The 16,708-nt window shown below is 32.8% G+C and overlaps 1 non-coding gene across 1 annotated transcript; it reads right to left on the bottom strand.

The window, feature by feature from the left end:
- Positions 1–580: 580 nt before the first annotated feature.
- On the bottom strand, positions 581–743 carry LOC143662896 (U1 spliceosomal RNA). The gene has a single exon (XR_013165664.1). It is a non-coding gene; the product is annotated as a U1 spliceosomal RNA (small nuclear RNA).
- Between the last annotated feature and the right edge of the window lie 15,965 nt (positions 744–16,708).

The raw sequence follows: 16,708 nt of genomic DNA, 5'->3' as shown, positions 1-16,708 counted from the left end.
GTAGAATTAAAAAAGACGCACTGAGCCAAATCCTGATTTAAAACATCTGTGTGGATATGACACATACTCTTTGACTCATATTTCCTTGACCAAGCAAGTGATGCAAATGTTGCTTCAGGAAAAGTGGTAAAGAGAGTAAGAAGATGCAATTTTCTCACAAAGAGGGCCATTGAAGGGGCGAAGCTTGAGGGAACTGAATACTTTGAACAATAAGACAATCAGCCATTCTGTGATGAATAGGAGAACTTTAGTCTTCTCTCATTGAAGCCATGCCCTTCAAACTAGGTCCAATATTTAATATTATCCTTCAGGCACTAAAGTGAACCATCATTACTTAATGAAATTTATGTGAACATTTTTTTCTGATACAAATGACCCTCTGTAATAATAAAATATTTGTTAGGTTCGTTGGTTTTGGGCTTACTTTATTTAATTAAAAAACTCTTAATTAGATTGAAGGAATTCAAATTAATTTGATCATTTTAATGGCTATTTTATATTTTAGGTGTATATATAATTTATGAGTTTAAATGAACTAAAAGAAAAATTCAAACTACACTTAATGGTTTTTTTCTTTTTACAGGGGAGAGTGCGAACGCAGCCCCCACTACCACAAATTATGCAGTTGAGTTTCCCACATTTGGGGAAATCGCAGGGGTCAGCACATCAGGAGTGCAATGGATAAGCCTCGCCCTGGGAAAACCACCTTCATGATCATGGTATCTCCCCTGCCAGGTAAGTATCATTTAATGGTTTTATTAGAGAAAAAATATGATCACTGAACGGTTAAATTTGACCAAAGCAATATGGGAGAAAAAATGAAACCTGGTTATCCTAAACAAGCTTCCAAATGTGAGTGTTATAGGCATCATATTAACATAAAATAAAGGAAACAATTTGTGAGGGGTGTTTGGACTTATTTAAATGATGAATGGAATAATATTTCATAAATTTGTGAATTAGGCAAATTATAAATTATGTAAATTATAAATTATACTAGCCAAAATGACCGCATGAGATAAAAACATGTATTTCCATTGATTGCTATTTTATTCTTCACATCACGTTGATTTAAGAATAAAACCCCACTTTTTACCTTAATTTTCCATTTTTAGTGATTTTTCCAACCTTAAAGTATTTGCAATACTGTATAACATTCTCATTGGTGCATTTTCTCAAAGCACGTTTCAACAAATGTATGCATGTAAAAACAGAATCATGATGAATAATAACCATAAGCTTATTACATATTGACAGAAAGGCTTTTGCTTATTTAAATAGTTTAGTGACTTTTTTATATGATACCTAATATGTCTAGGTATAGAAAATTATATAATCATGTAAAATAAACAATTTCATGTTATACAATGCAATGAATTTACAGTGAAATAATCTTTTTTTTTTTTTCCAGTGCAGACTAGATCCAACCAAAAGAATGTGGTGTGAGTGATAAAATGAGAAACATTATTAGTCTATAGCTTTACTGGTGGTATCATTTATGAGACAAAACTCCAGATGAGCTTTTGCGTTTTCATTCACTCTTGCATTGTTTATTCAATAAATATTTCCGTAGACTCGACCCTGTGATAAGCATATAGGGCATAGCAATAAATAACGGCATGTCTGCGGGGAAGTGCTCCTAGTTCACTGAGAAATATCATAAAACCACGGAGTGCCATCCTATCCATATTAACTATGTATACCATGAGATGTAACCAGTTATATGCTACACTAACACAGGCACAAAAAATAGGAAAGCAAGGGTGTGCTGGTTTGAATATATTATGTACCACAGAAAAGCTGCGTTTGAATCCTGATTCAATGTTGTGGAGGCAAGCATTTCTTTTAATCCTAATTCAATACTATAGGTACTAAATTGTGGGTGTGACTTTTGTTAGGTGGAGATGTGACTCCACCCATTCCAGGTGGGTCTTGATTAGTTTACTGGAATCCTTTTAAAAAAGGAAGCATTTTGGAGAGGGTCAGAAATGGATGACTGAAGCCTCGCATGTAGATACTTGGAGAACAGCTTGCTTCAGAGAACAGAGACACGGATGTTTGGAGATGTTTGGAGCCCAGCAGACATCATCATGAGATGTTAAGCAAGCCAGAACCTGGAGAGAGCCAAGGGAAGCCAAGAGATGAAAGTCAGCCCTGGAGAAGCAAAGTGAGGAACCCTCACTGGAGTAGAGGTTGAAAGCAACAGAGTCCAGGAGCCAGGGGCCAGCAGGTGGCAGTCATGTGGCTACCCAGCTGACAGAGGTGTTCCTGACCCATCAACCTTCCTTGAATTTAGTTTGGACATTTTTATAGGCTTAAAACTTAAAAATTTTAACTTATAAATTCCCGTTGTAAAAAGCTATTTCAGTTCGGTTGCATCACATTCTGGCAACTTCCAAACTAACACAAGGGGTTAAATTTTATTTTTACCAAATAATCATTTTCTTATGTGAAATATTTTCAGCTTTTTGAAACTTTAGTAGGTCCTATTTAGAGGAATAAAACACTATGCCAGTATCTAACAAAATTTGTGATTTGTCTTTCAGGAACAAATTTTCATACTTAGTAGCAGGTCTGAAATTTAAGAGGAATAATAAAAGAAGACCATATTTGGATATAATAAGCACACTATTTTTTTACTTACACACTGGAATAAAGAAACTATGAAAAAGGGGTCCAGGTTTTCTTTTTCAGACACTCCTTTATATTAACTCTTCTGTGTTATCTATCTTCTTTAAAGTATTATTTAGGAGTAACTCTCAGAGTACATCTTTAATCACTAGAAGACAGATTTTCATAGATGAAGTGTTCTCAACTGCTATGTAGAAGGAACATAAAAAAAATAAGAAAAAAATGTATCAAGAGCTTCAAACGAGGAATGCCAGGACATAGACCCATCTTAATTTTTGACTACTCGAGTTATTTTAGCCAAACAATTGAGTATGATATTGCCTTATAATTGAAAAGAAATGTGATGCAGGAAACTACATTTTGTTTAAAGAATCAGTAGGCTTATTAGATAATTCGCTTGCTAATATATCATCCTATTTCATCTTTAAATACTTTAGAAAATCTTGCCTTATATTGATCAAAAAACAGTTGGATTTTCATTTATTCTACAATGAGCAGGCATTCATTTTAACTCTATAAAAAGCAGTATATGCTTTCTTTTCCAAAATTGTTTCCAGAAAAATGTGCTTTGACTTCATTTTTCTTTTAGTTGCTATCATCTCTCTTTTTAGGCTAAGCTTAAAGAACATTGTTGCTTTTTATCTTTTCTTTAGTCCTCATTCCCCAGCATATTTTTTCTGCTCTTATCTCTCCAGAGAAACTGATTTTTTCATAGCACAGTAAAGAAATAAAAATGCTTAGTATTCAGGATATTTTCAATGCTAACCTTAATTGACTTTTTAATTTACCATTTCCATCTTCTTAAAATACTTTATTCCTGATTTATTGACAGCATTCTCTTCTAATCATAAGTTATTAAACAGAGTTAAAGATACTGACTCTGGGCGGACCATGGTGGCTCAGCAGGCAGGAATGCTTGCCTGCGATGCCAGAGGAAAAAAAAGAAAAAAGATACTGACTCTAAAATGCTGATAGAAGGTAGGAACTATAAATGCCAGGAGAAAAGGAGCAAGGAAGGCATGGTGGGTTGGAGCTATGTACCCCAGAAAAAAGCATCATGTTCTTAATTTTAATCCATCCTGGGGGTGTGAACCCATTGTAAGTTGGACCTTTTGATGAGGCTACTTCAGTTAAGGTGGGATCCACCATAATTAGGATGGGTCTTAATCCTATTATTGGAGTCCTTTATAAAAGAGTGAAATTGAGACATGGAGGCAGAGAAAGCCATAAGAGAAAAGAAGCTGAAATGTACCTGGAAAAGAAGGAAGAGTCCAGGAGATGCCACCACATGCCGTGCAACCTGACAGAGGAATCAATGATCACCAGCAACAAATCCTTGTATGCCACAATCTCTGGTAAGAAAACATCACCTTTATGATGCTTTGATTGAGACATTTTCTCAGGCTCAAAAAAATGAGTGAAAAAATTTCCATTGTTGAACCCTATCCATTTCATGGTATTTGCTTGTGTAGCAAACTAAGAGTAAGGATATCATAATGGGGATGCAATAGAGATGAAAAGAGGGGTAATTTCATATTATATGAGAATTTTATCATTTGCTCTCTCTCTCTCTCTCTCTCTCTCTCTATATATATATATATATATATATATATGTGCACACTATTTTTTTATTTATACACTGTAAAACATTAAAACATCTCTTCACTCATCACTATTAATAATACATCTCCGAATCCTTATATCTATACCTTTATCTATCTATCTATAGATAAAAAAAAAGATAGATAGATAGATACACAGAGAGAGAGACAGAGAGAGAGTAAGCTTTTAGGTCCATATATTTTATTTTTCTCTTTTTTGAAAAGTCCATATATTCTATTCTTTACAATTCCTAGTGAAATCATTAAGAAATGATTGGAATCACTTGATAAATGATTGCGATCCAGATAGATGATTGAAATCCAGAACTTACAAGATGTGTATTTTCAATGTTAGATCTACTAGTATTAATAAGAGAGTCATATATGCCTAAATATATGTGTTTAAAGTAAGAGATGGAGCCAAAGTTGAAACATGTAGAAACTCAGGATTAAATGCAATAAAAATAAAATGCATAACCAAAATTTTCCAGATCCTCCAGTGTACTTTACACTACCCAATTTTATATGCATATCTAGCATGCAAAACAAATGAAGCAGTGTTAGTTCCAGTGAGAATAGAATAGCTTGTTTCAGAAGAATTCTCCCTTCTGAAACTAAAACCCTTATGGAGCAAACTCAAAACCATTTAAATGCAAAAAAGAGAAAGAAAAACAGGCAGAAATTAAGGGAATTCAACCCTTGAAAGAAAGTGACTGCATTGGGTAATATTTATGATTATATGCCATTCTCTGCTTACAGCTATCCCTATTATTTGTGGTGTGAGGTAGCTAGAACCCAAGGAAAAAGCAAAAGTCTTTTGTCTTGAGGTACCTGAGAATGAAGTTGAGGTCTGCCAGGACAGCTGGAAAATTAAAGGGAAGTCCCAGAGTGCAGGGGCTCCAAATGAACATAGAAGTCCCCAGTCCATGACTGAGCCTTGAACTACATCTGTGAGGGAGACAACATGGAACCAGGTGGAAAACAAGACCTGGAAACAAAAATGAGCAGAGATTTCAGCTGCTGAATACCATCTGGGAGTCAGGATTTGAAATTTATATCTCACATAGTTTGCAGATTTGAAATATACTCTAACTTACTTTGAAACCCCAGTAGGCTCATGTCTGAAGAGTAAAGATTTTTGTCCCAGGACTAAAGATTTGCCCTACAATTAAGGGAAAAAGTGAAACAGACTCACCCTAAATATTTGTAAACCATATGTCTTAACTCAGCTCTTGAAGGGCTCAGGTTGGTGCAGCCCTAAGACCAAAGAACATGCTATTCATGTAGTCAGCCATGAGTTTTAATTAGGACTTATGAACAGGAGAGGCTTTTTCCCAAAGATGGGCATTCAGGAAATGGAAGGCAGCACTTGGCAAAGGCAGGGTGTGCAAGGGAGCAGCTTATAAGTGTTTAAGACAAAGACATCCCATAGGGTATGAGAACAGAGTTTCTGCAGGGTCTCGTGACACAAGGGTTTGTAAATGTGTTATCAATAGTGATCAGTGAAGGCATTTTAATGCTTTACAAAGTAAATGGTTTGTGATACCATCTGCAGATTGTTTCTTCCTTGAGGAGGTCTGTTCACCTGTAATTTCTGTCTTCGTCATGTAGGTGGTCAGGTGCAGTAACTTACTCTCAAAATGAAGGGGAAGCCCAGTCCCTGGGTCTCCATACCATATAGCCATAAATGTAAGGTATCCAGCCAGTGACATAACTGCATATTAGAACCAAGGAATATATCTTAAGAATATATAAATATTCACAGTCTCTTCAGTGTGTCCTCCACAATGATTGGTATACAAATAAATAAATAAATAAGTTAGCCATGAAAAAAAAAAAAAAGAAAAGAAAGTCAAGATGACACATATGCTGGAATTAATAGACAAGAGATTTAGGAAAATTCTTAGAAATCTGTTGAAGAATTTAAAGGGAAAAGTTAACTGAATATAAAAATTAATTAGAAATTCTTGATCTGAAAAGTTCCATACATGAAATGAAAGGTCCACTTAAATGTTTGGCATACGTTGATGATGGTGGAGATAAGTGAAGTAGAAGTTCATGTTGATAGAAATTTTCTAATCTGAAAAACAGAAAAGGATAAACTAATAAATAAAAGTGAACAGAGAGCAAGAGTAACCTTCAAAATAACATCAAACAGTTTATAAAAACTTTAATCAGAACTAAAGGAAGAAAACAAAGCAAAAAGAATTTAAGGTAGCTTGATTAATATTTCTCAAAATTTGGTAAACTAAAATAAAAACTCACACCAGGAAACTCAGTTAAGGAAACATTTAAAACTTGAAATCAGATGTGTTCACTCCTAGAGAATTTATCACTAAGGTATTTCTCCTTCCTCCATTCTCATCAATTGGTCATCCAGTTTACCATCAGGACCAATACCTCTATAGATTGTTTTCTCCAGTCTAGGATTTGGTGATCTGTTCTAGATGCTGGCTGGTGCAAGGTCTGCTGTTTGTCAGCTTGTCTGGGAAACCCTCAGAAATGCTTACAACCGCTGGGGGAAGAATGCTTTGTTGTGTCTCTAAGGCTTGGAATAGTATTTACACAAAATTACTATTTTTTATTTTTCTCTTACTACTTCTTTTACTATTTTTTATATTTTTAATTTTTGCATTGATATATGAGCTTGTGAATCTCTGTGAATATATACATTCCTTTCATCACTTGGTATCTTAAGATAAATGATAAAAAAATTTTTATAAAGCATATATAAATGATTTTCAGAATAGCATAAAGTCAAATCATGACACTTTCCATTTAATAAATGATATTATGTAGTTTATTTTAAATTAATTATGAAAGACTAAGGAAATTCAAATATGCAGTAATGTGTCTTACTCAGTTTAGGAACAAAATGTGCAATAAAATGAGAAATGTATTTTTAAATTTATTACATATTACTATATTTAAAAGATACCAAAACTGCACCTATGACTTCAGTTTGGTATTGCATTTTTGCATAATAAAATTATTCATTTTTAATTATAATTTTCCTCTTTGTTTCTTATGTAAAAATGAGAGAGACTCTTTAAGATACCTTTTTGCAAATAAGCATTGGGTATATTGATTATCTTACTTACCTGTAGAAGATGATGGTGTTTCACATTCAGGCTACATTCCTATCATATTGACATCTATTTTGTGAGCAAAATACCCTTTTATTTGAACACCTGTGAATTCTTGAGGCCTTTTATTTCTGGACACAGAAACATACTTGGATGACTTTCAGATTGATATGGACATGCCAAAAGATATTGTCCATAAAAGTGCCTCTCAATAAATGAAGAACAGAAAGTTGAAAAAATACATTTATTTTCTCATTTCTCAGTTGAGATATCTTTAAGGTGTTTCTACAATGTTTTTCAGAGTTCTCCAGAGAAACTAAACTCTGGATACTCAAAGTGGGAACTATTTTTTATTGTGTCAGTTCCCTATTTCTATGCTGGGGTTTTCCTGTGATAATCCCCAAAATAAACCATTTGTATTCCATTCTTTATCTCACAGTCTGTTTCTAAGGGAGCCCAAACTGAAACTTTGTATAAGTTAAAATGAAGTTTGAATAGATTTGCCAAAACTTTTTTTTAAGCAAAACCATTATAAACATTCTTAACTTGCTGCATAAGGGTTTTGATCATATAAATGCAATTTCAAAATCCAGTTGATTCACAATGAATCATACTGAAACGATTTAAAGAATTATCATTTTAATGCTAGCTATTTTTAACGAAAGTTTGATGTGTGGTTCTATTTATTAAATTTCAGTACATATTTTACCAGTAGTGATGTTTGAAAATTACAGAATGTAATTTAAGAAAATATAATTGTCAAAAGTGGAGTGGAGTAAGATGTTTTCACCAGGTCAACCTATTGACTGGGTCATTAAAATCATTGCAGGTGACATATAGGATAAAACAACAAGGAGTCAGAGGCTCTCAAAAAATGTACCTTTATCTTCCATGAGGAATTATTTCATTTTTTTATTTGTAGATGAAAAATAAACATTGAAACCAATACTGTAATGCATTTTGAAACATGAACTTTATGGAATACCATCCTGAATACCTTAGTTAATTAGCCATATTGCTCTGGACGATTCAAAACTTGAGCTTGTCAGCCGTAAAATGGTCACAATTTTACAGTGCCATTATGCACTTTTAATATCATTCTTAATAAATTGTAGGTTAGACATCAGGAAAGGAAGAGGTTTACTCAATCTTACTCTTGTGGAAAGCAAAAGGAGAAGTCAGAGAGAAGTCCTTAACCAATGGAAGCTTGATAATTGCACTTATTTAATTTGAGATTATGAGTAACTTACTTTGTGATGCTCAGCCCCAGAGCCTGGAGAAAACCCACATGATGAGAAATAAGATAACTAGCAGAGTGTGCCTATATTTTATCTTCATTGATTAGGAGGGATACCAAATGGATATATAATTGAAAGTCAATGATTCACCGTGTGTGGATGCATGTATTTTGCTCTCTAGTACAAAAAAAATCCAAATGGGCCTAGGACATTGGCTTGAAAATAAACAAAAATTATTTCACTGCATTTTGATGTATTTCAATAATGTTTGGAGAACTTGAACTCATTTTAAACAGTAAGGTACACTCTTGCTGAGAAAAATGTTTAATTTAATTATTCCACTTGTAAAAATAGTGAAAAATTTCTAATGAATTCTATCAGAGTATGAAATCTTCATTTTGATGACCTTCTGATGCAATAGTATCTTATTCCTTTTTTATGTGCACCTTTCTTCTACAACAAAGAATGCCAAGCAGGCTTCCTGTTGCCTGTCAAATAATTCCCAGTTGTTACCATAAATCTAATTCCAGAAGTTGTGAGTAAATGTCTGGAAATGTTTCTAAATGAATGATTTCCAGTTTCACACAAAGAAACACATGGGAAACATGTTGCAAATGATAAGTCATTAGAAGGTTGTTCAGGAATCTGTCAAAATGACATGCTTGACTCAGTCTAGGTCTGTTTTTTTCCAAGTTGTAGGGGAACATGCATGTGCGTGTTTATTTGCTTTCCTCTGTGAAGCCTGGCCACATTGGCAAAGATCTGGAAATTTAAACTAACAATTAGGATCATAGGCTCTATTTTATAACTATAAATCATTTCCAGGCCATTGATGTTGAAATTGCCTGTTACCAAAAAACCCTTGTCATTTGAAGACTATTTTACCTAGACTAGTCCTACGAATAGAAATAATCAAATTATTTCTCTGATAGAATAGACCCTTAATATAAGATGTCGGGGCCTTCTACATCAATATCTGTAAGAAGCGTGGTAACAGAAAAGAAAGAATATATGATTCCATATACCAAGAGAAAGTTATGAAAATGGCAACGGCACAATTAAAATAGATATCTCAGGCTTTTGGCCATTTAGATGAAACACCTTTGTGTCTCTGACTTTTGCCATCTTACTGACCAATGAAGTCATACAGTATTTTTATCTCAATTGGAAGAACAGACCCTACAAAAATGCATCCTCTTTTGAGTAGGTCTAATTTTATGTTTAACATCAACAAGCAAAATAAATACAAAGTCAAAAGACAATGACTAAAGTTGATTAATATTTTCTGCATTGTCACATATAATCATGTAGTTACCTACACTGATTTTTATTTTCCTGTGGACTTTGCCAACAGATTTTAATGTGGTATAAAGGGACATGTCAATCCTCACATAGCTGTGTTGACAAGTGTTAAAGAAATCAGCTTAAGATGGGCACATGATCTGACCATTATTTGTCTCTCTCTTTTATATCAAGTCATTGTATCTCCTGTCCTGTGATTGTTGTCTTATCTTAGGGTAGCATATGGCACAACATCAAAAGAACAGAAATATTATTTTATACACACTACCTCTGAAACAACACTCTTCCTCCTTTTGGATAAAGATTAACAGAACAATGAAAGCTTTGTGCTCATGGACCTAGGGGAAGGAGGCAGGAAGCACCTGTTCCAGGTATGAATTCTTGCCTATTTTGATTTGTCATAAGATATTCTGTACTGCTTTAGTTCTTCAATTATTACTTTCCATGGAAGCTTTTAAGAAATGAGGCATAATTAAAGCTATTAAAGTATCGCCTTCACAATGTTCCTCATTTCTTAATCCACACCATGTGTTTACGTGTATTTTAGCTAATTAAATGTGCTATATACCTGAGTGACCCTCATCAGGTGCTATCTCCAGGTGACCATTCCATCGAATTATGGCCTATGGTAACTGAGATACAAGGTACAGGAGCTCAACTGAACTTTCAGGACAGATCATAATGAAAGGAGAATTATAAATATTCAATATGTATTTGAATATCATAGCACTCATTATCCCTGTGCATATTAATTCAAGACACTTGGAAGACCACCTGGCCATGAGGCAGATACCATTCCAGGTAGGGTGCAGTATACGCTGGAGAATCTGAACAAAATAATACCATTGCTATTTCTTGCAGACTTTAGTACTTACGACTACTGCTGTTTATCACAGGATGCATAGATGTTCCTGCACTGTAGCTCTGTTTTTAGGATTTACAAACAGTAATGTTTTTGTATCTTTGAATATATTACATTTTAAATAAAATTCCTTCTGATTTATTTCTGAGACATAGACATTTTTCTGGCAAAAATGTGAGCAGCTGTAGTTTTTATTACATGATATAACATTGCTCTCTAAGAAAGAGTGAGCCAAAAAATTTCAGTGCCCCCAGTATATCCTGCCAACATTGGTTTTATCACTTTTATATATATATTTTCTATTTTGATACGTTGTTAAATTGTGCTGGACAATTCTTCTGAATGCATTTCTTTAAGTGTTATCAAGCTTATCCATTTTTATCTCATTTAAAATCTGTAATTTCTTACATAACGCCTGACTGTTTTCTCCTCTTACCTACCCTGTGAAATATTTGTGTATTTAAGCTTGCATATTTGTTTCAACTTTTCTTTTAGAAAACAGAATTTACTTATATGGCACTAGTCTGTGAGCACAAATAAAATCATATTAAATTAGTATATAATGCATATTTTACTATTTTGTTGCATCAGAAGGTAAAACAAATAATGTCATTCCCTGCAACTTTCCCCCTCAGAGAAGCACTTCTGAGAGTTGTGACAGGGGACTTGCATCTCCACCGCTCTTACATCACTGATGCTCAGATATAAACTTATTTTTTGTTTAGTGTTACTGTACCTTAAGGGAGAACCAGAGCAAGGCTACTTTTCCTTTAACTGTTTTTTGTTTGTTTGCTTTTGGTACAAAGAAACTCTTGCCATTTTAATTTGCACCCATGGTGCCACCTACGGGACTAAGACAAGTTTCCAAAAAGATCCAAAACAAATGCTGATTCTTTCATGAAAAAGCCTTCTTAAGAGATTAGGATCCCCACAAAAAATGAAACATAGCAAGAGGCCCCTCCTGCCAGGTGTAGAGGAAGTTCTCAGTTGTATAGGCATGCATAACAGTCACTTGAATGATAAACTGCTATAAAAGATAGCATATACAGGTTAACCATTTGCCAAACACATCATTTGACTGTGTAGCTTTGTTAATGTATCATTTCCCTGTTTGTATTTTTATATATAAATTTAATCATTTATACCACATACATCTTTTGTGACTGATGGTCACACCCACCATTTCTTCAATTGTTATAAATATATTTTTTCTCTCTATGAAAAGGTGTATTTTCTATTCTGCGTTCTTCCAGATGTTTCTTTAATAATTACAATAAGTGCTTGATCTATTTGAAATCAATTAAGTTTATGAAGAAAACTAAGAGTTACTCTTTCCTAGAGCTGCTTTATTTTTTCAAACAATACTATTAAATATGCATTTCTATTCCTATTATTTTGTTGATTTTTACAATATTCTTAGTTCTTAAAATAAGAAACAACTCTAATGGTATGTATATTTTAGTCTACTGATTTTGTTTGAAAGCTTACAATTTATTATACTTTATTGTTTGTTTGCCCCTTTTAAGATGTGCTAAAACATATACACATATTCTTTGTTCAATATTTATAACAACTTTATAAGATAGTTATTGTCTCATTTGCTAAAGCTGCTGGAATGCAATATACCAGAAATGGATTGGCTTTTACAGTGGGGATTTATTAGCTTACAGATTTACAATTCTGAGGCTATAAAATGCCCAAATTAAGGCATCAACGGGATGATACCTTTTCTGAAGAGAGACTGCTGGCATCTGGGACACCTCTGTCGCATGTCAAGGCACATGGCTGGTGCCTGCTGGTCCTTCTCCCCCAGGTTTTATTGCTTTCAGCTTCTGGCTCCAGTCATTATTTTGTGCTTTCTCCTTGCATTAAATCTTTGTTAAATGGCACTGTATACCATAAAATAGTGCTTATTTTTAATTTGCCATATTTTACTGTATTTAATAATGACAATACAAAAGTCCACCCCTTTCATATACACACACACATGCATATTCCTTTGATGTATTCCATTAATCAGTTCTTTTAGGTGTGCCTAATTATGAGCTTATGAAGTTCTCAATGTTCTAAAATGAATTAATTGTTATTTCAACTAATTTATATATTTACTTGTGGAGTTTTATAACTTTCACTTTTGCTATTCCTTCCAAAATGCCATACATTATTTCTCATTGTCTATTTATACTATTAAAATAGATCTCTAATTTCACATGCACACTTAATTTCAACTTTTCTGCCATTATTGTGAATGTAATTATCTTTTGTATTAGTTTCCTACTCCATTTCATTGGTGGATTCATTAGGACTCCATCAGCTCTGTAATTTTTCTTACTAAATCTAGTTTTATTATCTGGGTCTTTTGAATTTTTCTGATACGATAATCATGCCAGCAGAAAAAGAATACATAATTTGATTTATGACAATGAAAATAAATGAATCTAAAAATTTATATTTTTCTTTTTCTTTATAAATTGTCAAATTTGTTATTGTGTCTGTATAATAAATAGGAATGCTAAAAGGGAACATTTTTTCCTTGCTCTTATTTTTCCAAGACAATAGTTCTGTTTTACTTTTTTATGTTTTCTCTTTTTTTTAATTTGAAATTAAAAATAATTATTTCCATTTAGGCAAAATAGTTACTTATGTATTTGAAATTTTTATTAGAAATGATATAAATAATTTTTAAAATTATATTTTATATTTCTATAGCTTTTACAATGAACAAAGTTATTCATAACATTTCAATTAATTAAATTTATTTTATAAATTATACAGGGAAAATGGTGAAAGATTTTAAACGATCAAAACACTCCTGAGTGTCCTGCCTAATGCACCCATTGATAATCATTGATATGAGCTCTCCTATCCCTCTACAGATCTTAAAACTAGTAATGTATATCATTTTTCTGAATTAATTGTGTCCAATAAAATGGGACTGATTATTTCCCTGTGGACAGACACATTTCACAACTTCTGTAAATTTATTTTAGCATTCCTTATTTGCCCATATAACTGTGATTACTTGAATTTTACTTTGAACCAGTTGTGATATCTTACTCCTTCATTCATTAATTAATGAGTTAAGTAAAATCTTTTATGTGAGCTCATCTTACATTTGTATGAAAGCAATGATTTTATCTTTCATACAAATTTATACTTCAACAAATTTGTTGAAAGTTTTCCTATATAATTCTTTCCTGAACAAAGGCAGATTTCAATGAGCTTGTAAGCTACTTGCAGAAAGTCTCTGTCTTATTCATTCACATATTTTTTAAAAGTATGCCTGGCCTTACTTTCAACTGTAATTTATCATAGCTTTGATAACTATTTCTTTCATTATATTAGCTTAAAAAAAGGTGTTATTCTTAGGTAAACCATTCTTAATTTCCTAATTAAAAAAATAAACTTAATAATTATAGGTCTTCAGGTATAGAGCACAGGGGTAATTATAATCTTTATAAAATGAAAAATTAAACTATTGATTCATGTTTTCTTGTTTTTGTTTTCAATTGAACTGTACAAAATATTTAGAAATAGAAAGCAAAAGGCAATAGAATACAATTGCTACTTACACCTAAGAACCGTATGTCCACGGCTTGCATGTCACCCTAGCTATTACTATAATCCTTAGTCACAGTTCTGAGAAGATACATCATACTCTCATAGACGCTCCCTGGTTGACTACTGGGTCTTTCTAATTCCAATGTAATACTCAAGTCAAATACGTCATATCTAGGTCAAGTTTAAGACTTAATACTTCTTCCAGAGTAAATATTACCTAAAATACATACTGGCTATTAATAAGAAGTTCATTTCCATGAGTAATTTCAGTTTTTGTTCAAAATACTATTGTTACTGACTTAAAATCCTGAATTAAAGGACCTGCTCCAGATATTCTTGAATGGCAGTACCAATATCCAATAAAACCAACTGACAATTTCTTCATTAGCCTAGTGCCCTTGTTTGTTAACAAGCCACAAAATGCTTATAAAATGGCATTCCCACAAGGATGGTTATTATTTACATCAACTTGGTAAGCCTCCCCTTACTTTGAAACTCTGAGACTTTAAAACATGCATGAATCATGAGTCATTTTCCCAAGGATTTATATCAGAGCTGCTTTAGCCAGTAGGAAGTACTACACTGAATTTATATTAGAGTGCTTCAGCCTTATATGTAGCAGAATTTTAGTGGAAATTTTATTGCCTAGTTTAAAATAAGATGATAAAAACTTTCTTAGGAGAGTGAACTTTATATCCAAAGTGTCTTAGGAATGTAAACATAAGTATGGAGTCATAGAAATAATATAAGAGAAGAAGTGGGGTTATTATTGAAGGGAAAATTCTAGGAGGAAATTCAGAAAGATGGTATGAGAGTGAATAAAGCTTACAATAGGGAGAGATTTGATTAATCACCATAATAATCAGGATTAGATAGTTTGAATAATTAGAACAACTTGCTTCTTTAAGATGAACTTAAGAAAGGCTAAACTTATAAAACCTTTAGAAGAAAACACATGAGCAAATCTTTATGACTTTGGATTAGATAATGGTATCTAAAGCATGACTTCAAAGCACAATTAACAAAAGAATAAAAAAATAAATTGGACTTTATCAAACTTAAAAACTTTCAGATTTCAAAGAACACCATCAGGAAAAGAGAACCCACAGAATGGGAGAAAATATTTACGAATGAAATATTTGTTAAGAAACTTGCATCCAAAATATAAAAATGATTCTTACAACTCAACACTAAAAAGACAATAATCCAATATAAAACAAGCAAAGTATCTAAATTGACATTTTTCACCGAGATAAGATGTACAAATGGCCAACAAGCACATGAAAAGATGCTCAACATCGTTAGACATTAGGGAAATGCAAATAAAAAATAATAAGATAATATCTCACAACAATAGGATGGCTAAAGTAAAAATGATGGACAGTAATATGTGTTGGCATAGATAAAGAAAAAATGGGAATATTCATACTTGCTTGTGAAAATGTAAAATGGTGCAGCTGTTTTGGAAAACAACTTGGCAGTTCTTCAAATAGTAAGACATAGATAGAGTTACCATATGACACAGCAACAACACTCCTTGGAATATACACAAGAGAACTGAAATCATATGTTCAAATCAAAGCTTATTGATGAATGTTTATAGTATCATTATTCATAATAGTCCAAAGTAGAAACAACCATTAATGGATAAGCAAAATTTGGTATATCCATAAAATGGAATATAACTCAGAAATAAAAAAGGAATGAAATACTGACACAGGCTAAAACATGGATGAACCTTGAAAACATTAGGTTAAATGAAAGAAGATAGACCCAAAAAACCACATATGGTATGTTCCATTTATATAAACTACTGGAATAGGCAAATGTACATAGATAAAAAATAGATTAGTGGTTGCCAGAAGCTGGGGAGAAAGGAAAATGGGGAGTTCTGCTGATGACCATTTTATGTTTTTGGGGTGATGAAATGCCCTATAATTAGTTTAGGGTGAAGATTGTATAACTCTGTGAATATACTAAAAATCACTGACTATATTTTTAATAAAGGGTGGATGTGATGGTATGTAAATTATACTTCAGGAAAGGTGTTATATAAAAAAAGATACACTTCAGAAAGATTGGTTTGTGGTTTTTATGCCTCTTACCAAAATAAAATTTTACTTGTGCTTTGAAAGAAAAGAAATTCATTGATTTGTTGTGAGACATTTTTAACATACAGTGTCTTATCATTTCTACTCTTGATTCCTCAGACTGAGGACAATCAGTGTCCATCTGTATTGCACATAGTACAGATCTCTGCTGACATGGATAAAGGTGGTTGCTAGAAGATTCTTGAACTTGGGGAGAAAGCATTGTGAACAAGATCTGCCAGGAAGGAAGGCCCTGGGCAGTCTGATTTGTAGACTCAGTAGCCGTTAAATCTGGGAATGCCATTTTATACGCTCATATTATACTCATAGCTGCTGT

This window comes from Tamandua tetradactyla, chromosome 18 (genome assembly GCF_023851605.1).
Source record: "Tamandua tetradactyla isolate mTamTet1 chromosome 18, mTamTet1.pri, whole genome shotgun sequence".
NCBI lineage: Eukaryota > Metazoa > Chordata > Mammalia > Pilosa > Myrmecophagidae > Tamandua > Tamandua tetradactyla.
This window is presented reverse-complemented; position numbering and strand designations above follow the sequence as displayed.